The sequence below is a fragment of the Lissotriton helveticus genome, chromosome 11 (assembly GCF_964261635.1).
Source record: "Lissotriton helveticus chromosome 11, aLisHel1.1, whole genome shotgun sequence".
Taxonomy (NCBI): Eukaryota; Metazoa; Chordata; class Amphibia; order Caudata; family Salamandridae; genus Lissotriton; species Lissotriton helveticus.
The window spans coordinates 587,492,121-587,516,907 of NC_136072.1; positions in this window are offsets into that span (position 1 = coordinate 587,492,121).

The following is a 24,787-nucleotide window of genomic DNA, read 5'->3' on the forward strand; positions in this document are numbered from 1 at the left end:
TGAACAGCAGGAATATTCGCCAGTTATCGAGGATAGTTGAATCCGCCGTGATTACAACGGCCGGAGCCCTTGGCAACTTGACAACCGAGCTTCAGTCGGATCGACTTATGACCCTTCAGAACCGAGTTGCCCTAGATATCATACTCGCCGATCGTGGTGGTGTATGCAGAGTGATCCAATCCAGCTGCTGTATTTTCATCCCTGATAATGCACCGACAGTATACCAGGCCATCTCCAAACTACACGAAATATCTGGATCCCTTCATGTGGAAAAAGGAGATTGGTCTCTGCTAGGGTGGTTCTGGGAACTGATCACTGCCTGGGGATGGAAAACACTGATCTTCGTTGGGATGATCTTGGCTCTTCTGTTTATGTTCTGCCTGTGTGTACAGTGCGCTCCTGCACTATGTGGCCTCTGTGCTACTCCATGTGCAAGGAAGCCTGTGTCAAGGGACGAACTGAGCAACAGAATGATGCTACAGCAACATCTCCACTAATTCATTAATACAGATCTGGACTCAGATTAGCATGAGTTATTGCCTTATATGAGGGCAAAAGGAGGGTCTGTGGTTCTGAAATTCTGGACCCTACTGTTATCACGATATCGAGATCCATTACCCGTGCCACAAAATATCAATATCCCATGACGAATTTGGTATCAACAGACCGATAATGATTAGGACATCATTCCTATGCATTTGCGTCATGATCGAGGGATGCCAACACCATTAAACCGTAGTTTCCGTTCCGAACCCTTAGACTCCATTTTGTAAACGGCATCCATCTTGTGTCTTGCCCTCATGATAAGTCAATTGAGTAAGGTCGAGCTTGATCTAAAAGGACACGTCCACCTTTCCCTGACTCCCCCCTGACCTGTCCTAACTGACTCCATTGCCTCCAGCCAAACCTGTTTGGGCAGCTCCTCGCCCAGTGGCCGAATACGATAACATCTATGCATAACATGCCACAAACCATTCACTACGTACAAACCATGTTTTCTACACACACACACCTGTCCGCATTTCTTGTTTATGGCCAGTTTTATGACTAGGAGGTGCCCTCCTTTATTGGGGTTTCATCGATATCTGATGGGAGTTCCGGGACTGGCTGGGTAATCTATCACGAACTGGACATCTAAAATGTGGGCTTGCTTACATGACTTCGCTCTTTGTATTATTGTAGAAATATGTTTACAGCCATATCATAAACTCAAGAATTCTTGCTTACAGCTATTATTTCTGTATATAAGGAGAAGGCTGGTTCTGTAAAAACGAACAGTCTCCTGAGAACACACGATCCGTGTTATCGTGCTTCTAGGACACATGTTACTTGGTAGCTGCCAATAAAACTTGATCTCTGACTGCGACTAGAAGACTCCGTGTTTCTGTGGTCCGGAACAAGGGAGAACTCAGAGGTCTTCGGGTGTTATTCCCTGGCACCACCGGGTTCTTAAAAACCCGGCACCTCACTACGGGCTCTATACGTTATTGCAGTTTAACAACTTGGTACGGGTAAGCCAAGCACTTGATAGGTATTTAGCAACTCCACATACAACAGCTAGAGAAGTTGTGTCAGTTAAGAAAATGCGAAGAGCAACCCTAAAATCTCTGGCCCCTATCATCCTGCATACTGGTTTCAACCATTTTGCTCTCGCTTTCTTGTATGCCTTGCATCCAAACAAAAAATGCGGTAAGGATTCAATCTGGCATGGGCAGCTTGGACAAGAGCCCGCTTTCCTTTCCAGCCCTCCACAAATTTATTGAGTGGAAGTGTCCCATACCTCATTTTTAAAAAGATAACTCTATCTTTTGGCTTTTGAATAAAGTCTAAAAGAGGTTCAAACCTCCTACTGGGCTTATGCTCTAGAAATTGAGCAGTTAAGGTTCCCCATTTTGTACTCCTGAGTTCCTTATTCTTGATCCACTCCCAGTAAATTTTCTTAATTACTTGTTTTGGCGGAGGGGACTGCGTAGTCCAAAATTCCGCCAGTCCCAACTTTGTAACCATCTGTCTAAGTTTAGTTAGCCACTGGATCTTATTCGCACCATTTAGTGTGATAAGTTCGTCCATCACCAATGAGTAATTGGCTAGTTCTGGGGTCCTCCGCAGGCGCACCCCGAACAGCAAAGGACGAAGACGAACTATATCTGATATCGGGCGTTTGCCCATATCATAAAAAAATGGCTTCAGTGGGGTAGAAGTGGGGAGGGAGACTAGGTCCTTTATGAATTTATTTTCAGCTCTAGTCAGGTCTGTTACATTTTCACTACCCCATAATTCGGACCCGTAAACTGCGGAGGCCAGCGCCTTTCCTTCGTATACTGCAAGCGCGGGGGCTATAGGCCTACTTGCAGACATACGCTGACTCCTCAAAATAGCACCAGACACTCTCTTCAGATTTATCAGCATCTTGGAGATGTGGGAATCCCATTTCATTATGTTGTTTAATCTGATTCCCAAGTAGTCAAAGTTCTCCACCACTTCCAGGGGTGTCCCATCAAGGGTAATATTAATTTTCTTTGCCTTTTTTAAGGGGGGCAGGACCATTAGCTTAGTTTTAGATGTATTGATGGTCAGCCCGCGTTCCTCACAGAACAAACTAAAGCTATTCAACAGTTTCTGGAGTCCGGAGGGGGTTTTTGACAGCAAAAGCGTGTCGCCTGCGAAGAGGAGTGTAGGTGTTTTTTCTCCCGCCAGGACCGGGGCATCGGCACTGTCCTCTCTCAAATGGTCCACCACCCCATTAATAACGAGGGAGAAGAGTGTCGGGGCCATCACACAGCCCTGGCGTACTCCTCTATTCACAGACACCTTCCCTGTTAGCTGACCCTGCCTGCCCCATCTAATCTTGGCATAGTTGTCTTGATGGAGTTTGACTATAAACTTTAGTAGGTACCGTGGGAACCCCATGTCCAGCAGCACCCTCCAGAGTTTATCGCGGGGCACCAGGTCGAAAGCGCTCTTTAAATCAATAAAGGCCAGGTATAGGTTCCCCCTCTTGATGGTTACAGTTTTCCAATATATTGCCCAGAACCTGAATACCTGGTCTATTGTGCCCACGTTCTTGCGGAAACCCGCCTGGAAATGGGACAAGATGTTCCCTCCCTCTAGCCACGTATTCACTCTGTTTATAATGACCCTGCCAACTATTTTTTGAATGGCATCAAATAGGCTGAACGGCCTATAATTTACCGGGTCCTCCCTGTCGCCTTTCTTGTGAATTGTCACAACTTCAGCCCCCTTCCATGAATCTGGAACCGGATAACCATGGAGAATTAGGTTCATTAACGGGGCGATATAGTCAGACCACAGTTTAGGATCATGCAAGTACAGATCGCCCGGTAGCCCATCGGGGCCAGCGGCTTTAGAGGGAATAATGGTCCTAATTGCCTCAGAGACTTTCTGTGCTAAAAAAGGCTCTATTAATACTAACTCCTCAGTGGAGAGGACGTCCATTGGTTCCCTCCGGAGTTGGCATTGCTCTTCTTCTAAACAATATAAGCTTGAGAAGTGGGAGAACCATTGTTGCTCAGTTATATGATTGGGGAGTGGCTCTGCTCCTTTCCTGTCATACTTATTTATCAGAGACCAGAACTAGTTAGAATTCTTCAGATTGGCTGCATCCTTAAGCTGCTGCCAATAATCTTCCTCCCATTCCTTCTTTGCATTAGTAATGCAGACTTTATAGTCCCTTTTGGCCATCCGCACGGCAGTGGAATCCTTGTTCCTAATTGCAACTCCTATAGCCCTTCTCTTTATTCTGCAATCAGTAGTATACCATGGTGTACCTGTTTTCAACGTGTTCTTCTTGTTCCCTACTCTGGTGTTTCCCATGACAAAGAACGGACACATTTTCTCTGTTAAATTCTTGTAGCATTCATAAAGTTGGTACTCTTTTCGTTAATGTGCGATGGGTTACAGGATGTGAGTTCCATGGTCCCTACTTCTACTAATTCTTTAATGCAGATTAGACTCTCTTCTTGGCATACCACCTTGTCCCATTTTAATCTGCGCTTGCAGTTTGACGGAAACACCTCTTTTGTGATCATTTCAAAATTGGGGCGAAACTATGAAGGTAGGAAACCCCGGGTCAGCAAGGCTCTATTTCAATTACTAACTGATCATGGGCTATTGGATGTGTGGAACAGCTTGCATAGGCAAGACCCAGGATATACATTTTATTCACAGCCCCACAACAGGCTTGTACGTCTTGATTATTGTTTTGTACCTACATCAGTGTTTACTGGGCCGAAAATCTGTGTATACCCAAGGGTGACCTTGGACCATGCACTTGTGGTAGTTGAAATCCCAGCACTTGCTCAGTGTGTAGCCCTGAGAACGTTTACATTTGACAGGAAGCATTTGATGGATGAAAAATGTATTGAGCACATGAAGGTGTGGATAAAGGAATTTTTGAAAATTAATAGACACTCCGCGTCCTGAGGGACTATATGGAATATATCCAAAGCTGGATTTAGAGGGGAAACACAGAGCCTTGGATATTTAAAATGTAAATTAGCAAAACAGGCATTGCAGGGTTTATATGATGAGCTTAAGATTGTCGAAGAGGAATTAGTTAACGGGTTAGCTGCAGGATATAACACCACACCACTTCAGAATAATCTAGCGAGATGTAAGGCCAAAATTAATCTTGAATGGAGCAAGGAGAGCGCCATAAAATAGCAAACATATAGGAAAGAGTGTTATGAATATGGCGAGGCCAAGGGCCGATGTTTAGCCTAGAAATTGCAAATATGTACGGATGAACAAAGAACGGCTGGGGTTATTGTGTCTGATCCCTAGGAAATTCTTAAAGTGTTTCATGATTTTTATACAGAATTATATACAGAGAACGATACTGGGGGCCTTTCTCTGACGGATATGGGACTTCCAGCCACTTTATGGGGCCAATTGGCTCTAACGGACGTTGAACCTATTAGGTTGGGGGAATTAGAGCAGACCATAAATTCTCTTGCAGTAGGGAAAGCTGCGGGACCAGACAGACCCCCCTTGGAAGTATTTAAGATCTGTTTTCAGGAGATAAAAAATTATATTCTTAAAGTTTATCAAACTTCACAAAAAGGGGAGATTCCACGTACCTGGTCCAAGGCCAATATTTGTGTGTTGAAGAAAAAGGGGAAACCATCTGAATTACTGGCGTCTTATCGTCCAATCTCTCTTCTTAATGCCGACGGTAAAATCAATGCGAAAATCTTGGCCACACGGTTGGCAAAAATTATACCATCAATAGAATTGTTAAAACAACACAGCTTTATACCTGGGAGAGGGACCGTAGAACATGTGCGTAGAGTAATTACTCTCCTCGATATCGCACAGGTAGAATCTCGAGAACTTGGCATGATTTTACTCAATGCCGAAAAGGCGTTCGACCGGGTTTCGTGGCATTTCCTCTGATGGGGACTGCAACAAATGGGTTTCGGGCAGGGCTATATACGTGCTTTAAACGCCCTTTATCATCTCCCGTCAGTGAAAATTTGCTCAATGGGCTATCACTCAGAGACCATCGCGATTTCTAGAGGCACACGACGAGGCTGTCCTTGTTCACCACTTTTATTTGCGCTGTATATTAACCCTTTTATTCTTATGCTAGATTTAAGTAGAAAGATTTTGCCTTGTATAGTACAACAAGAACAGTATTCTGTAATGGCTTATGCCAATGATATAGCGATTGTTACTTCTAATCCCTGTCTCGCTATACCTGAAATAGAATCCCTGGCGCAGACTTTTGGGGCAGTTTCTGGGTATAAACTTAATACTGCTAAAACCCAAATTTTATGTGCAAGTCAAGCAATGGATGGGGATGCTAGGTGTGTTAAGGAAGCTACCTATCTGTGTATTAAGATCCGTACCTCTGTTAAAGAGATCGTTGAGGTTAATTGGGGCGATATTACTTGGGGAGTAAAACGCTCACTTGAAAAGTAGGAGAATCTCCATCTGTCATTAGTGGCAGAGCCAACGTTCTGAAAATGAATGTCTTACCGCTAGTTATGTATTTTTTTAGGGCTGTGCCCCTGGAGGTATCCTATAAACAAATTCAACATTTCCATATTTACAATCTCTCTGTATGAAGTTTAAGTGGGCCCTCTTGGAAACCTCGTAGGGCTGCTCGATATATGACTCCTTCTCAAGAAAGAGGAGGATGGTCTATCCCTGACTTTGCTTTGTATTACTATTCCTGTATTTTGGTTAATGCATGTATTTTACTTACTGGAGAAGAGATTAGAAATCTGGCCAAAGCCCCCTCAATTTATCAGATGATTCTAGGGTCAAAGGTCACGCATTGCCTATTCAAAAGAGTGGACAGCAGTTATTTTAAAAGAACGCACTTCAAGGTATTAAATGCTGTGTTTAAAGTCTGAAAGCTTCGAGATTCCAGTACTTTCCATGTATACCCCCACTAATGCCACAGGAGTGCTGCCCCCGATCTTCTGTACCAGGTGGCCTTAGGCTTGAGAAGGAAGGGGATTACCTGACTTGGCGACTTATATCATGATGATAGGCGATTACACTTATTTGAGGAGTTGGTGGATAAATTCCATCTACCCACAACTCAATTTTTAAATACTTACAAGTAAGGGACTTTCTGGGAAAACACCCTATTTGAATTATGAAGTTTAAAATTGTAGAATCTATTAGACAGCAGGGAAACATCGAGCTGATTTATAAAACACTGTGAGAGAGCAGAACGGATGATCTAGAAAAATATAATATGAGATGGAGAATTTGGTTGGGGAACCCCGAAATCTCATTGGAAAAGTCCATTGATTTGGCAGGGAGGATCTTTCCTGCAGCCAGCCTTAAAAGTCAACATTATAAAATGTTATTCAATTTCTATCATACCCCTCTTAAAATGATGAAGTGGGGGGGTCAGCATGGTGGGAAGTGTTGCCGCTGTGGAAAGGATAGTGCAGACATTGTGCACGTGTTTTTTGCATGTGCGGTATTGGACTCTCCGATAGAATCTATAGAGAGGTTTTTGTCAGAAATAACCGGGGACTGTGTTAAGATTTCTCAGTCTATGATGTTGCTTGGTATTGGGGAAGATTTCCGCCAGGGGCAGCTACTATATGAACACCGTTATCCTATTTTTATGGCCACGGTGGTTGCTCAGTTGGCAATTGCCTCACTTTGGCTACAGCAAGAGACTCCGCCCTTTGAGATGTGGCGGGCCAAGTTTCTCAATGAGTACCACATGGAATACAGTTTATATGCTGTTAAAGGATATAGAAAAGGGAGATTAGGGTTAATGATTTGGGGGGTGGTGAGGGAGTATATGGCGGGGTAATTAAGTCTATTATGTACCATATAGTTTGTACCTCATGTTAACTTGAGGGCATTGGTTAGGATTGGGGCTTAAAATGGGCAATGATGGATGTCTTGATGTATGTGTTCAGTTAAGCATTTTTTATTTTTTGCTGCTATGGAATTCTAATAAAATAAAAAAATAGTCGATCATTTGACATAAATATCATGTCCTAAATGTGGCAATAACGTTTATGAACAATGTTTAGTACAGAGTATTATTTCAGTCAATATTCTGACCATGCTATTCAGGTACAACACCTTCAATAGAATTTGACAAAGGATGACAGATTTAATAAAATAAGGGCTGTTAGCAGGAAAATCAGTAGCGCTCAGACAGGCTGATGTACCGTATGAAAATCCAGTATGTATGGCCACATGTTGACCTTGCACTTGGGGCCGTTCATTGAAGGCAGAGCAGAACAACTCTATGTACAGTACTGCATTGACACCAGCTGCAACTGTGTCATAACATTATGTCAGATGGACCTATATGATAGATTAGGTGCTAGTTCAGCTGGGTCTGCAGAAAGAAGTTATATTTGATTTCACAGAGCTTGAAATTCAGCCATAGTATTTCTATTTCAATTAAACGGCAAACACTTAACGTAACACTGTATCCATACAAATTATTTTTACAATGGCCTAAGTAAGTTTAAGTAAGTCAGTTTTATTTGTAAAATGCATAGTTAATTAAAACCATTGCACAGATAAAAAAGTAATTAACTATAAAATATGGCATGTTCCAAACAGTTTTGTTATGTACACACCGGTTTCTCATGTATTTCCATTAAGAATTCTTTAGGAAGGAGTAAAATGCAATGTGCTGATCATTTTAACTACCATCTCTGATACTATTGTGGGTGCAATATTCAATGATTCCCTTTTAAAAGTTTTAGTAAGGAGTTTCTCTGCTGTTAGCACTCAAAAGACAACAGTTAATTTTTTATTATCTAGTGTTTGAATGTTATGTTTTTTATCATTCCAGGTCCTTTAGTTTGATGTAGTGGTACTTTAGAGTTGATAGTGATGAATTATTATATTGATATTAAGGAGTGCCCTGAGGAAGAAAGAAATAGTGTGCCTTAAATGGTCTGCCTTTAGAAAATGAGTGTACTGAACATCATTATGAAATGCACATTAGGGCAAGCATGACACTCTCATACTTTTGTAGGGATATCTGACACCACCAGCTAAACTATAACCTGCATCTACACTGCACTTCCATACCACACCTTCAATACCTACACCGTACATGAAACCTACATCCCAATGTTTGCTGTTCTACACTCCTGCATCACAAAATACATCAATTACAACTAGCTAGCATATACTTCCTTCCCCATCACATGCAGCCTAGAGTTCGATTAGCACTCTTTAAATCAGGAGTCTCAAACCTTTCCTGAGCTACTGTCTAATATCGCAATTTGTTAAATGCACACAGAGGCCAAATAACTTAAACACTGCCTCTAGAGTACCCTTAAGTTCTTCATTCTAGATACAGGGAGCATAAAGTATTAATAGAACAGGAGCTGTAACGCAAAGGTTGTCCCTTTGCTCTTGAAACACCTAAATAGAGAGAAAGAGAGACGAGCAAAAGAGAGGAAGATAAATAACACAAAAAGAAAGAATGACAGAATAAAGAAAGAAATCCGGAAAGAAAAACAGAAAGAAAGGAAGAAAGAAAGAAAGAAAGAAAGAAAGAAAGAAAGAAAGAAAGAAAGAATGAAAGAAAGAGGTAGAAAAATATAGGAAAACAAATAACAAAATAAAGGAAAAAAACAACGAGGACAAAATACCCAGAGAAAAGAGTCAAATGCAGTAAATGAAGGAAGAAAGCAATTAAGAAGACATGGAAGACGAAGAAACAAACTACGAAAGGAATGAATGAAAAGACAGGAAGAAAGAAGGCATGGTAAAAAAGAAGTAGGCGAAAGAATGAAGAGCACAACAGAGAAAGAATAAAGGAAGAAGGTGAGAGAAAGAAAAAGACAGCGAGAAAACAATGGAAGGAAAGGAAGAAAAAAAATAAGAGCAAGAAAGTAGAAGAAAAAAGAAGGGAGAAGATCAGGTCAGAGGTGGAAATAAGAAAAGATCCTTGTGGATGAAGAAAGGAGAAAAAGAAAGAAAACGAACAATAAGTAATAACACCAAAAGGAGAAATACAGAAAAAGAATAACAGAGGAGGGAAGATGAAGGCAGAGAAAACAGATAAGACTGAACAAAAGAAGGGAGAGAAGGAAGCAATCAGTGAAAACTGCAGAGAAAGAAAGACATTGAGAAAGATCGAGATAGGACAAAATAAAATAAGGAGAGAAGGAGGGAAATTAAGTAAAAGCAGAAGAAAGATTAATAAACGAAAAAAGGAGAAAAACAGAAATTGGAGAAAAAAGAAAAAATGAAAGACAAAGGAAAGAATTACTGAGAGACACATGATTGAAAAAGAGAAGACAGAAATAGTAAGAAAGAAACAAAGAATGGGAAAATGGAGGAAAAATTGAAAAAAGAGGTTCAAATGAGATAAAAGAAAGAAAAATATCAAGACGAATATTAAGTCAATAAGAAAAAAAGAAAGAGAACTCAAAAAGAATGCACAACAAAGGAGGGAAGGAAAGAGATAGTGTAAACAAATAGGGGGAAGCAAGAAAGAGGGAAAAATAAAGAAAGAGGAAAGCAAGAAAGAGAGAATAAAATACATTGCGAAATGAAAGAGAGAGATAAAAGCAAGGAACACAGAAACACATGTAAAAAGAGGCTAGAAAGAAGAAGAAAAAGAAGAAATTATTTTCAGAAAAGGGTAGTCTGCATCCTCAAGCACTGTCAGCGTTTGAGTAAATCATAGGAACGGGAGCTGTGTTTTAAATAGCTGTGTTATCAGGTGGGCACCTGTATATTCTCAAGCTTGTTGACAGGCAATTATCATATGCAAGCTACTCAATGGCAGTCTGCGAGCTACTAGTAACATGGGATTGATTAGTTGGAGACCATTGCTTTTAATCCACCAATAGGAAACATGCCACTGCCTACTCTTTAAGTCTCTCTTACTTCTGTACCTACATTCCTCCTCCTTCGGTGCCCTACATTAACACCTACACCAGACATCCTATAATTTATACCTACATACTGACCAACAACTCCTGCACCACCACTGTCACTATCAATACCCGCCAAATCATAAGTCTCACAAACTTTACTCTATACAGCTTATCTCAAACATAAACACAACATCCCACACCGATACCCATACAAAATGCAACAATAAAACTGTTCTGCTTTATCTCGGATTCTATTGCAAAATAATGGTATACTTGGTTGTGATTTTTGTAACTATTAAATACATTTTTTGCATATTGTGTTCAGAGGTTTTGAATTATGAATACATCTAACAAACCTTATACATTAGAAAAACATTAATTTGATCAAACGGAAAAAAGTCATAAAATCTCAAATGTTATCCACTCTATTTTTTCTGCACATTGGCAGTAAAAGAAAGAGAGGTTTATTTCACAACTAACAGCAAAAGAAATCTGTAAATACATAAATAAATTAAAAAGTAAATGAGCATTCATCAAAGTAAATATTTCTTTGTAACAATATGATGCTCAATGTATATCTAGGATAGAAACCGTTGGATTCCAACGCAGGTCTATGATTGTTTCACCTCTTTATATATTTTACAGAGCCTTTAATAAGACTATAACAAACATTAGGCCCCTGATTTAGAGGTTGGCGTACAGGTTATACCATTGCAAATATGACAGAGTACCCTTCCCTCCAGGCTTTTGTCCACCTGCCTTATTTACAGGTGGGCAGACTACAACTTTTCAATCAGTGGATTTTTTTTTAATTCTTTTTTTATTTATTTTTTATTTTTTATGAAAATAAAAAGTGAACATTGGACATTTTCAAGGTTACATTGCACTTAGCAATCATACATAAATAATGAAAGACATGAGGTGGATACATTACATGCTTGCAAACGTAAACAGGTATCATAATTGGCATGTCTCAGCAACAAAGTCCCACAACCCTGGATATTCCCGTCTCCCCTCCCTTAACCATCCGAATCCGTGTCACTTTCTAACTGTGGTGGTTCACAAATGTCTCCCCTATATTCATTCCAGGCTCCCCAAAGTGCCCCCCACTTTCGTGGACATTTCCTATTCAGATATACTGTCCTTTCGGCAACCATTGCTGAGTCTAAATCCGTGCTCCAGTCTCTGAGCGCCGGAGACACAGGGGATCGCCAGGCCATGGCCACATTCCGTTTAGCGTACACAATACCCAATGTAGCCCAAGCCTGCTGATGGTTACTGAGGTCATTCGGCTCCCAGATGTTCAATAGGCACCGTCGTGGCTCAGGGAGCAGCGAAATTCGTAACACTTGGGATATAGTTCTCATTACCTGGGTCCAATAATTAGCAATCATAGGGCACTCCCAAAAAGTATGATAGAACGTCCCCTCTTCTCCGCAACCTCTCAGGCAATATTGGTGTGTGGCTCTTCCTATCTTATGTAGTGTGACCCTAGTGTAATATATTCTGTACAGGACTTTCAATTGTACCAGTCGGAGTCGTGATGATATAGCAACCTCCGGAGGCGAGGAGAGTGCGGTTTGCCAGTCCGAGTTGTCAAGGTCAGCCAGTTCTATGGTCCAGGCGATTTTAAGTCTGTCTATGGGGTCAGGCATGTTGTTAATTAGCTTACGATACACCAATGAGGTCGCCTTCCTAAGCATATGCTCCGTAAGCAATCTATCCTCTAGAGGAGTGGATTCAGGTAGCTGTCCCTCTGCCGGTAGCACCGAACGCTGGGCATGAGTAATTTGTAGATAGCGGAAACGTTCCGCCTCCACCAAACTGAATTGGGCCGCAAGTTGGCCGAAAGTAAGGATTTTACCCCGCCTGTAAATGTCTCCAATCGTCGAAATTCCTATGTGGCCCCAGGCCTCAAGCCCTTTGCTATTACAAAGTCGGCCGAGGCGGCGCGACGCCCAAAGTGGTGTCATCTGCGTGATCGTGTTCTGACATTTGAGACGTGCTGATGCCATGTGCCAGAGCTTCACCGTGTGGGCCGTAGGGCCCATCAGGGTAGCTACACTCCGGGGATCATAAAGCGCGGTCATCACTCCTCCAGCCCCTAGGTCATATCTGTCCGCCTTAAACGCGGGCTCCGTTTGTGGAGCATGGAGCCAGTGGTTTATTATTTTTAGTTGTGACGCCCAATAATACAACTGGACATCCTGAAGCGCGATACCCCAATCAAACTACCCTCTCACCAACTTTAGTCGGGAGATACGTGGAGGTTTATCCCCCCAGAGTAGACCAGTGACTAATGCATTGATGGACTGAAAATATTTCGGAGGCACCAGAAACGGTGTATTTTCTAGGATATAAAGAAATCTCGGTAGTGTCATCATTGTAAACAGAGTGGCTTTTCCTAACAAGGTCAGCGGCAGGGAGTGCCAATGCCGTACATCCGCGCGGAGTCGCTCAAGTGGTGGCAGTAAATTATGACGATAAAAGATCTCTTGATTCGGTGTCACCCATACCCCCAAATAATTGAAGGGTTCGGCAGTAACCCTCAGGGGGCAGTCGTTTGGGAGGATAGGTGGGGGCCCATTGAGGATGAATAACACCGACTTAGCCCAATTGGTGGTGTATCCCGAGGCCCTCCCAAAGATCTTACATATGTCAAGGAGAACCATGAGAGAGCGCCTGGGGCGAGTCAAATAGAGAAGAATATCATCAGCATATAACGATATGCCGTCCTCCCACGATTCAGTCCAATTAAGACCTTTTATCATGGGGTCCCACCGTATCCATGCTGCCAAGGGTTCCAGAATTAATGCAAAAAGCAGAGGCGACAGGGGGCATCCCTGACGCGTACCACGACCCAGCCGGAAATCCCTGGAAATATGGCCATTGGCCACTACATGTGCAAGTGGATTCGTATAGAGGAGTTTAATCCATGCGCAAAACTTCGGCCGAAAGCCTAGATGTCTCAGGACCGCGAATAGATATGGCCATTCGACCATGTCGAAGGCCATACGTGCGTCTAAGGACAAGATCACAGCCGGCTCAGATATGGCTGGGATCTGTGCCATGACTGCATGAATTCTTCTTAGATTTAAAGCAGTGCTCCTGTTTGGCATGAATCCGGATTGATCCGGATGCACCAGCGTTTCCAAATGTGGGGTTAGTCAAGCAGCAATCATTTTGGCCAATATTTTTGCCTCCGCGTTCCATAGCGAAATAGGGCGGTATGACGTACATTCGTCTGGGGGCTTACTGGGTTTTGGTATAGCTATGATTGTTGCAGTCCGTTGATCCCTAGGTAATTCCCCCAGGGTCAAGCTGTCATTAAACATTTGCAATAGATGTGGGGCTGCATGATCTGAGACGCGCTTATACAGCTCTATTGGGATTCCATTTGGCCCCACAGCCTTACCCGACTGCAAGAAATGGATAGCACCCACGACCTCCTCCACAGTGAAGTCCGACTCTAGCAGGTCAGCATCTGCGTCCGAAATGGAGGGCATTCGGATATCTTGAATGTAAGTCTGTGCCTCCTCAGAAGACATCTCCGAAAAGGACGTGTACACCTCCTCGAAGTAATCAGCCAGAGCGTTAATTATATTTGTGGGGGAAGTATGCACCACACCATCTGTGGAGCGAAGCTGTGCTATCGTTCTCTGAGCCCTGTCTTTCTTGTCGAGCCATGCTAAGAGTCTCCCCGCTTTGTCGCCCACCTCATATACTGTATGTTCAGTGTGCATGAGCCGTTGTCTAACCTGCACTCGCTAATACTCCGTGAATTCCGCCTGTTTAAGGCGTAATTGTCGCTTAGCCTCCTCAGTAGGATCTTGATCATGTTTGGCCTGCAAATCGCCTACGTCTCGTTCTAATGTCGCCAGGTCTTCCTGCACAGTCCGTTTATAACCTGTTATGGAGGCTATCGCTTGGCCCCTTAGGACCGTCTTGTATGCTTCCCAGAGGACCCCGGGGGAGTCCACAGATCAGTGGATTTCTTGATGGCTCAGTCGACCAAAGCCTAGAATGATTTTCTTTTGTCCATTACTGCAAAAAAAACTTGCCTGTGAGGGTCAGGAAAAAACAATAATGACCTCCACGCCTTGGGAGAAAACTCCCAGAGTGTGGAGGTCATGAATCTTTTGTTTTTTTAGAAACTGCCGCTTCAAGGGTTTCTGAAAAAAAAAGTTAAATAGTTGGTGAACAGCTGTCAAACCTAGGAAGCCCATCCACCAAACCTTTTGTACCTTGATGGAAACCGCTGTGACAGTGGTTCCTTTCAAAGTACAGAGATGATCGCTGGGCAAGAGGTCAGCTTGAAACATAACAACTCAAATACCATTGGGGTGGCGGACGCAATGTCCTCTGACACCCTGGAGGACACTGCTTTGTCTGCCAAATACAAAAGCAGGCCCCAAATTCCATATTTTCACTCCTAAAGAACTTCTGAAATATCTTAACAAAGGTAGCAATATTGAAACACAGAGAATAGGATTCTTCTTTACATTTCACATGTAGGTAAGGGCAAGGGCTGAGAACACAAAATAGAGTCAATCTGTATATAACAAACTAATAGATTCAAAGGTAAAGCTCTCTCATAGATCTTGATTTGTATTTTGTAGAATGAATTGCCTATTTTAGTACCTGATTTGCACACAGAAATGTGTGTGCATGTCTGTACTGGTTTGTGTGTGTAGTTGTTTATGTGTGTGAGAAACTGAGAGAAGAGAGAGTAAGAAAGGGGATGATAGTTCGAGGCAGACTCATTTAAATTCATGGACTAGATTGGCAAAGACCACAGGAGGTAGGTGGTGTTTGTTTTGCAGCAGATTCTGCCAAGGCATGTGCTGGGCCTTTTGTAACAAGCATTGTACTTGCACCCATTTCACCCCCACACTGTGTCAAGATGCATTACACCATTTGCTAGGAGGCTAGGGCCCATACAAATGAGGGAACACTTTTGTCCAGGTGTATCTGTCAGATTACTAAGCACTGGCAAAGGCAAACTGGATCGCAAAAGATGTCTAAGGGAAGCGTTGCAAAGGTAGCACACCTACCGAGGCACACTTTGGGAGGTGCTACGGAGAGTCTCAGAAACCCAGTCATCCACATGAAGATGAAGTTAAGTAATATACCCACCTCCAAATGTGTTCTGATATGCTGACAGTACAAAACAGAACAGCAGCTTGGAAGTGCCACACATCTTTCACTGTTGCACCCTCTCTGGCCTCTGAGACTTCAGGACTTCACTAGCAAGGTCATGTTTTTATCAAGATATACAAAGAGATGAAACATCTGTAGACCTATTTTGTAATACACCACGTTGTTATTAGCATGTAGTTTATGTATTATACCATTACAGTACTGTTGATTTATTGATATTGTGCTTTATCATGTATTTCCATGTATTTTTATCTAAGACAGTCCATCCTAATTAGAGTGTTTAAAATACATTTGTGTTAGTCTTAAAATAGGTAAAATATTTGTAAAAATAATCATTCAGTGTTTTTAAAGCCAGTTTACCTTTTGTTCCACTCAAAAAGATATTGCAGTCTCCAAGGCCAGTATTGTGTTGAAAAGAGGTTAAATATTTCACAAACTCATACCCCTAGTACAAATATTTTATAAGTAGAAAACACTAAGGTAATCCAGGTCTAGAGAATAGCCAAATAGAATTAATTATTTCTGATGATATATGCCCCATGCCAATACAGAAAGCGACTAGGTTGAATAGCTCGCACCTCCCAGCCTGTACCAAGCAATACATTTGGTGCACATCCTAAATGGTATCAGTCACTTTTGGATACCTCTGCAGAGCAGAAAGACATTCATTAATAAAAAAGAAAAGTATTTTTGATGTGAAATTAAGAAAAGACAAACATTTCTGATATTTTGATGGACTTATTTATTCATTCATTGGGGGTCTAATATATTTATAATTTTATTATGACACATTTTTATCCTGTAAACTTTCTTGCTGCTAGGGGTCAAGAAATCTCAGGCTACAGCCTTATTTTCAATCTGTTTTGGCAATTGCTGGTTCTACTTGGTCTATTTCAAGGAGTGATTACATTTTTGTTAATTGCTCCGCTTCTATCTTATTGTTAATTGAGTCTTAGGGCCTGATTAGGAGTTTGGAGGACAGGTTTACTCCATAACAAACGTGAGGGATATCCCGACCTCCGTATTACAATTCCATTATATCCTATGGATGGAACATGTAATATGGTGGACGGGATATACGTCACGTTTGTGACGGCGTATCCCATCCGCCAAACTCATAATCAAGCCGTTATCGATTTGTTCAGGCATCTCCTGTTTCACAATAGTCCCTCTATACCTGATCCATGGTACTTAATACTTGTTTTGGATTTGTTTTTCTCCTTTTGATCGTCAGAAATGTTTAAAAATACCAATATTTCTTATTTCTGCATATTTAGGAGAATGCGCCTGAACTTGAAAGGATGGCTTTAATGTGTCAAATTACTCTTACCAAGTGGATACCACAGTCAATATCTTCTAAGATTGTAAATCTGTTTACGGTGCCTTCTATTCCAGAGGAGATTGTGTTTTGGGCCATTCATCAAATGACAGTTCAATACGGTAATTTGAAAAAATGCTATGTTGTTGTCAAACACTGTGCTCTGTGGCAGTCTACCGGATTCTACATTCATTTTAGGTCTGTCTGCAAATAGTTTTATCTGTCTATGGCTCATGTCATCACAACACTCAAATACACAGAGTGGGCTTTGAAGCATGCGGCAACATGTTCTTTCAGTTCCCTTACTCCATTGTTCTTTCAGTTCCCTTACTCCATTGCTTGTTTAAAGTATTTCTACATTTTGTACAAAACCTATAACAGTATGGTGAATTTATGCATTTTACAGTGGTGATTGAGAATGGATCAATCACTAGCATTGTATATACAATGCAAATTGAAAGTGGAAAGAAGCCACAGGGTATATTTAAGTTATTTTCTACATATATTTCCAACTGATTGTGGCATTCAGAATAGAGTCCCGTGCCCATGCCTTTGCCATACCAGCCCGCATAGTTAAAACAATTAATTTTTTAAGGAAGTGACAATTAATTGGAAGGAAATAAAACAGCACCACTATGTGTTACGACCCCATGTCATAATGCTAATTCAAATAAGCTCTAGGACGATTACTTTCTATACAGTGCTAATTAAAGAAACAAGCATCTCCGTGCTTATGCCATCAGAAGGCTTCAAAATATGGAACTCCAGCAAGAGGCCTTAGAAGTGAATGGTTGCATCTTAAATACAGGTCCACTGACAGCCACTTTTGAAAGATGCAAATGTATTGCTGCTATTTTGGTTATTATGTTCAAAATGATACATATTGTTTTAGATTTGTTGAAATTTAGTAATTTCACATTGTAGATTCACATTTTAGCACCACATACCAGCTCCAGATGTCCCTTACAGGTTTTGTTTCATTATGTCCAAACTTTGGTACGTCCATACTGCCCATCACGTGCTCTTCGGTCTGCCACGGCGAAGAACTTTGTGATCCCCAAAACCAAGCTGTCGCGTATGGGCGGCAAATCCTTCTCTTTCTTGGGACCCACGCTGTGGAATTCTATGCCAATCACAGCAAAAAATGAGACCAACTATATGAGCTTTAGGAAAGCCTTAAAGACCGGGCTCTTTAACATCTAAGCAGCTCTCTGACTGTAGCATTGTAGAATCATCTCATGAATGCGCCGGGAAACCCTTTGTGGGTAGCTGTTTGCGCTCTAAAAATGCTATAAATAAATAAAATAAATAAATAAATAAATGTCTCTTGAGAAACAACTGTTAAAAACTGAAACAGCTCTACACCAACCAGCTACTTAACTATTAAGCCTTTATTTGTACAAGGATTTAGAATTTCTGTAAATGCAGCAACTCTGCTATAATGCCGAACTCCTTCATCACCGTCATAAAAAGGTGCAAGTGAATCCTGGGAAAAGACAATGTGAAACGTTCTTTTCCGCTTATTGCATTACGTTTTATGTTCTGCTGGGTGGAAAATATACAAAGCCATGCATCAAGATTTTTTTACAATATGTTTCATGAGGATGTATGACGTTACAACGCATGCTTTTACCACGCATGCTGTTACAACGCAGTTTTTACTACGCAAACCTTTACAACGCATATCGCTTTGGGGTGCTGGATAGTGAATAGTTTAATGTACTATTCCAACTCCAGTCCCCGTGGACACTAGGGAAGGTGTTGGATAGTAAATTAAATCTATTCCCTATCCTAGAGCGCCCCCCAGCGCAATGCGTTGTAATGGTTTTTGTTGTAAAACCTGCGTTGTAAAAGCACTGCGTTGTAAAAGTTTCGTTGTAAAGGATGTTTCCCGTTTCATGACCAACACCACCTTTGCAGCACACTCATCATCTTAAGTTGGTATTAGTCTTTAGTTTAATTAATATTGTTTATCCTATTTTCTCCTACAGGACCGGAAATGGAACCATATCTAGATCTGATTCTCAGAACGTTCTTTCCTGTAATGAAGACTGCTTCTACAATCAGCCAGAAATATTGGTTTAGCCTTGGTGTGCACCTGCGCTGGTGGAGTGGTCGGGTTCGGTTTGATGGTTGGGAGAGTGTTGGGAGAGGACACCTTTATTAAGTTCACTTTTGTAACATTTCCTGAGAGCACCCTTCATGCAAAGAGATGCAATTTCTTATGTCTGATTGGTGCAGAGAATAACAGTCCCTATTCATCCCATTGTTTTCAACAACTGATTACTTATCTGCATTAAACTTTCATTTGTGGCACAAATCAGAACTCAACTGCAACATTGGTCTGCATAATGTGTAACTCCACTACTTTCTAGTACATTTGCCAATTGAACTGGCATGCTGAGCTGCTGTGTCAAGTTTGCCATGTAATGACTGCAACACATCTCCAGTCTGTATAGTGCACCTCCGGGAAACACCCTATTCTTTTCAGTAATAAAAAAACAAGGGCTTGATTAAGAGTTTGGTGGACAAGTTGTATCCTATTGTATGTGTAATAAGAGGGACGGGCTATCCCATCACATTTGTGACGGGATACCCATCTGCCACAGCCTGAATCAGGCCTTATGTTGTGAACTTTTACCTCCCTAGGAAGTGGAGCATTAAAACCTGTAGAAATTATACATCATTTCCCAGAGGTAATTGTTCACTTCAATGGCACAGACATCTTGCTGCAACCTAGAGCTCGCACAATTGCAAACTAGTCGCCGTGATAAGTAAAGATTTAGACTGGTGCAAATCATGGAGTAAATATATTTTTGCCATTTTTGCCTCTTGAAAAATAGAGAATGCAGGAAGCAAGATTTTCTCCCAACTAAACATTTGCAATATTGGGACAGAAAAAGGGGCAATGTGGTTTCACACGTTTTGCTATGCTTAAAATAGGAAATTGAATGAATCAGTGTTTATTTAGATGTGAGATTAAAACCAGTGTAGCGTCTTCCTGCCTGATTAGCAGAATAGTGCAAAATCATTACACCACTTTTTTACTCTGGTGATGTCTGAACCAGCACTTCTTTCTTAACCACATAAAAGGATTCACAAAATTACTGATAAGGAATGCTCGGATGCATCTTCTTTTATATTTTTACATACTTTTTTTATTTTGCCAAGAGGGCAAATATCGTCATACAGTAATAACTTGTGCAAAATCTGATTTCTCCACTCTTATTTCATAAACAACAAAAGTGTAAAAACTAAATTGCTTTGTTGCTAATTGTATGTAAAAAGTACTCTGGTGACACATATTCTGCCTTTCCTTCATTTTAGTTCAATACAATGAGTTGCAGTAATGTGGAATTAGTACCATATATTGTTTAGAATGCTTCAAAAGTGCAATAGGATGCATGATCAAAATGTATACCATTACAGTATCTATGAGAGTCAGAGAATACCTATGTGAATTGAGTCTAATACCTGCTAAAAATCAGTTCCTATCAGCAGACGCATTGCACTGTTTTTGCTCAGTATGTCCTATGCACTACCAGGCAAGGTGGTACATGTGTAGATTAATGCAACACTTAAGCCTTTGAACTTAACTGTAATTTTTTTTATTGTTGTGCAGTTATTGAGATGTTATCAGTCCAGTTTGCTTCCAGTGTAGACACTCCTCTAGTCACACTTTTCTTTGAAGCCTACTCAACCTGTAAGGTATTTCTTCTTGAAACCATCCCCAGTCTCCAGGAGGTGAGTTGGTAAAGTGGGGAAAGAACAGAGTGCATTGAACGAAGGTTTAGAGCTGGTACATTTTGTGAGATAACTGATGCAAACACATTGAGTGCCCCTTCCTCTGCCTTTGCATATATACTTCATTGATGAAATACAAAAAAATATGAAATTCATTCTCTTGACCCAGACTTGTGATCTCTATTTATGTAGCTGAATAAAATGTGTAACAACCTTTATTGTACCCGACCAAGTATCAAATTCCTATCAGGTCAGATATCTAAAACAAAATCAAAGCTAAACCATTCTATAATACTTAAGTATTAGGGAACAGTAAGTGCAATAAGTGTTTTTGAAAAAGAAAGTGACAGAATTATATTCTAGGGCAATTTAATAAAATCGCAGCTGCAGTAGTGTATTTTCTATGTCGACCACAACCTGTCCATGAATAGGAGGCAGGGGAAATATATTTTAAAAAAAGAGCAGAGTAGAGGGAGAAAATAGAGAGAGTGGGTGGGGAACCCTCATCCAAATAAGACAAGAGCGAAACAAATTCATGGATAACATTTCTATTTTAGAGAATCAGTTTTGTCTATTGGATTATTCTGTCAGTGAAACAAACCACTGCCTTTGCATGACAGAATCACTTCCTAGTGAACAGATGTCAAGTGCAGCTGCCTCTCCAGGGAACCCTCTTCTTCCAAATGTGACTCATCTTTTCTTAGTAGTTAATATCTAGTGTGTGGAACTGAAAACCTGGTGTAATTTATCTTAACAGGTCTGGGGGCAGGTCATCACCACTCTGGGACATTTGGCCTCCGTTCTGCCAGAGAAGCAACTAGATAAGGAGCTTCCTTGGTTGGTCAATGAAGTTGAAAGGCTCCAGCCCCAGCTGCCTGCTGATATGGCATTTCGTTTGCTCACGGTGAGTGTGACCTTTATTTGCTGTCCATGCTTGCCACTTCAACCAATCCCAAATGATCCACTCATAATGAACACCGTATCCCATAATGAGAGATTAGCTGCAATGAAACACTACATTATTGAGAAATGAGGGTTGAATACAGAACTACAGGATTCCATTGGTGAGTTAGTTACACCACAGGAGGAGTTGTGAGATGGTTCAGGCCTCCATCATTTGTACATTGGGCCAACATATTGGCATTCCGCTCCCGACAGTACCAATGTTGTGGGTATCAGAAATTTTGGGATGTAGGAAAAATGTATGATTCCAAGTCTGCCCCTTAGGTACCCCTAAGAAATAGAACCACCACACCAATTCGGACTGTAATTCCCCACTATTTGACACATTCACGCCTGGTAATTTTTTCAGTTTTGAGCTGGTGTATTGTTTTGGGAGATGAAGGGATTACAGGGAATATAGTTTTCCAACATTAATTCCAAATACTGAAGCAGCTCAATTGTGATTAGAACACAATCCATGAAGGCAGCCAGAGAAGCAAAATGCCCATTTGTATTTGTTACATATGAATTCGGGATTAATAAAGGAGAAATGTGTACCAAAGCAATTGTGCTAGAATTTAAATAAACATCAACAGTGCTGAAATTTGCTTCACCTGTTGTTGTGATACTGGGTAAGTAAAAGTTGGTTATGGAGGTGAAATTGACCATACTGACGCTCCATCTTGATGCGTTAATCATAACAAAACAGCAGATCTTCAGTCACTAGAGCCCTGACATAGGTCCCAAGCAGTAATTGGGCTTACTAAAGCCCTAGTGACCTCTTATAACAAACAGTGTGCCATTGCATCTTCTCTAGTCTGAGAGGCTGCTTACACCCTGTGAAATACAAGTAAATGTACAAATGACCTTCACTAAGGAGCCCCATGACTTTGCATTGCACTCCTGGTGACCGAACATACAGGTAAAACAGTGAAGTCTTAAGAGGAGCACTGGAAATATATCATGTTGGTAATCAATAATGTGTTGAAATTATAGAATACTACTTTTAGTTGCTATAAAAACAAATATTAGCAAAGGAAAGAGTCCGTAGTTAGAGACGTGCGAACTGTATTAGCTGAAAAAGCAAGAGTGACGTAGACCTTGGTGGACACACTATTAGAATCATTATGTCTCCAATCTGCCAATTTTCATTTCCACAGAACTATTGTTTTTGAGGTTTGAGAATTGAAGATTAATGTTGAGGCTCTAAGAAGCGGAAGAGGTGTAGCGCCGTGGCTAGGGCGACTGACTCTGGAATCTGGGGATCACGGTTTGATTCCCAGCACCGCCGGCTGATTAGCCCAGCACCATGTGACTCTCGGGAATAGCTTGCTTAATCTTCCAGATGGCCCCCAGTGCCTAGAGACCCTCACGGGTGATTGTGCACTTTACAAATGTGGATTATTATTATTACTCTAAGTGGAACAGATTCTGCCGGGTCTGAGCACTTACAGTTAAAAGGACAGGATGTTCACATTTCCTTACAAGTCCTTCTTTTGACAGTCTCCACTTGTAATAAAAATTTGAATACCAGCTACAAACATAAAAACATGACAGAATTTTGTTGTATGGCATATTGACCATATACATAATTTGAGGTTGGTCCCCCAATGAGTCTTCCAAGCCTTCATTGCAGGTGATCATTCTCTTCATTAGCATCTGTGTAGCTAAATGTGTTCCTAAAACTGCTTTTAGTCGTCACCCATCTTCTGTGTTGCAGCTCCTGCCTCCACGTTGCCTTTGATTCTCATAAGCAAACACTATCCTTTTAGGCTCCTCTGTACTCCCATGGTTCACAGTGTGCAGGGGTGCAAGAGGGACATTGAGTAATCCTGGTCCACAACTGTTAATAGTGAAAAAGATGTAGTGGCGCATACATGGATCCAGGTTTTAGAGGAGCACCCCAATTATGTCTGTATTTTACTATCTAACATGAAAAAGGGGAAAATGTATTTACAATAGTGTTCATCCACCCATGCTACATCTAAGTGAGCCCTTTGGCTTGAGGGTGTATTTTGCTGACTTTAGATGAGACTACATTAGTGGAGTGTAGATCACTTGGAGAACCAGGCAGATAACTAGAGGACCTGTAGGATGAACAGGTAGAAACAGGAGGGTGAACGGGAGGTCAAACAAAGGAGGAGGACAAGGGAACAAGACTCTCCAAAAAGTTCAAAACAATTGAATGGAGGAGGAGGAGGAGGACCAAGATCACTAGCAGGATTAGGAACACAAGGAACTGGATTTCCAAGATAATGAAGAGAAAGCAATAGCAGGAGGACCATGGGAAAAACCTGGAGGATCAGGCAGCCAAAAACCACAGTCGACCAGGATGACTGAGACCCCAAGGACATAAGGCCCATCATTCCCAAGACAAAGAGAAGGATCAGTAAAACCAGGAGAATAAGTAGAATGAAGTGGACCAGAAGGATCAGAACCAGGAGGCCAAAGAGGAGAAGAAGTACAAGTAGCCACTTAATTAAGCGCCATAGAAGCCAGAAACTAGCTGACTCCAAACCCTTTCGGTGGTATAACAATGAATGTAGGCAAGCAAGAATTGCCCTTGGCAATGCTATCAGGGTTGGGGAAATGGGTACTGTCCGTACTGCAAGATATGAATACAAAAAAGCTATCCATAAAGCCAAGTGCCTATGGGATGAGCTTAGATGGCAGGACCCAAAAGAAGCTAGTTTGCAGAATAATACCAAATTATGCTGGAATATCATTAAGTGAGGCAGAGGGGGTCAACCTGATCAGCCCCTAAGTCATGTCTCTCATGAAGGATGGGTTAATTACTTTAGGACCCAATATGCGCGTAACCCTTTAGATGATCAAATGGAAGAAGTTAGTTATGTTTTTTATACTGATGAGGCTTTTAATGACAAAGAAGTTTTAGCAGCTCTTAGTGCAGTTGCTGGAGGTAGAGCTCCAGGACCCGATGGTGTCCCTGCGGATGAGTTCCTCTATGACAAAATACGATGCGTTAGATACATCTTGTGGATGGCAAATGCAACGGCCCAGGGTGCCCTGATCCCGGTTTCCTGGAAAGGGGCCGTGATAATTCCAGTATATAAAAAAGGAGATAAAACTTAACCGGGGAACTACAGACCTGTCAGCTTGATGGATACGATTCAGAAGGTAGTTGGGAGGTTGATCCTGAACAAAATCTTAGACTGGATTGAAGAGAATAGTATATTGTCCCCTTTCCAAGAGGGTTTCCGTAAATACACTAGCACCATTGATCAAGTCATTCATTTTATTCTTT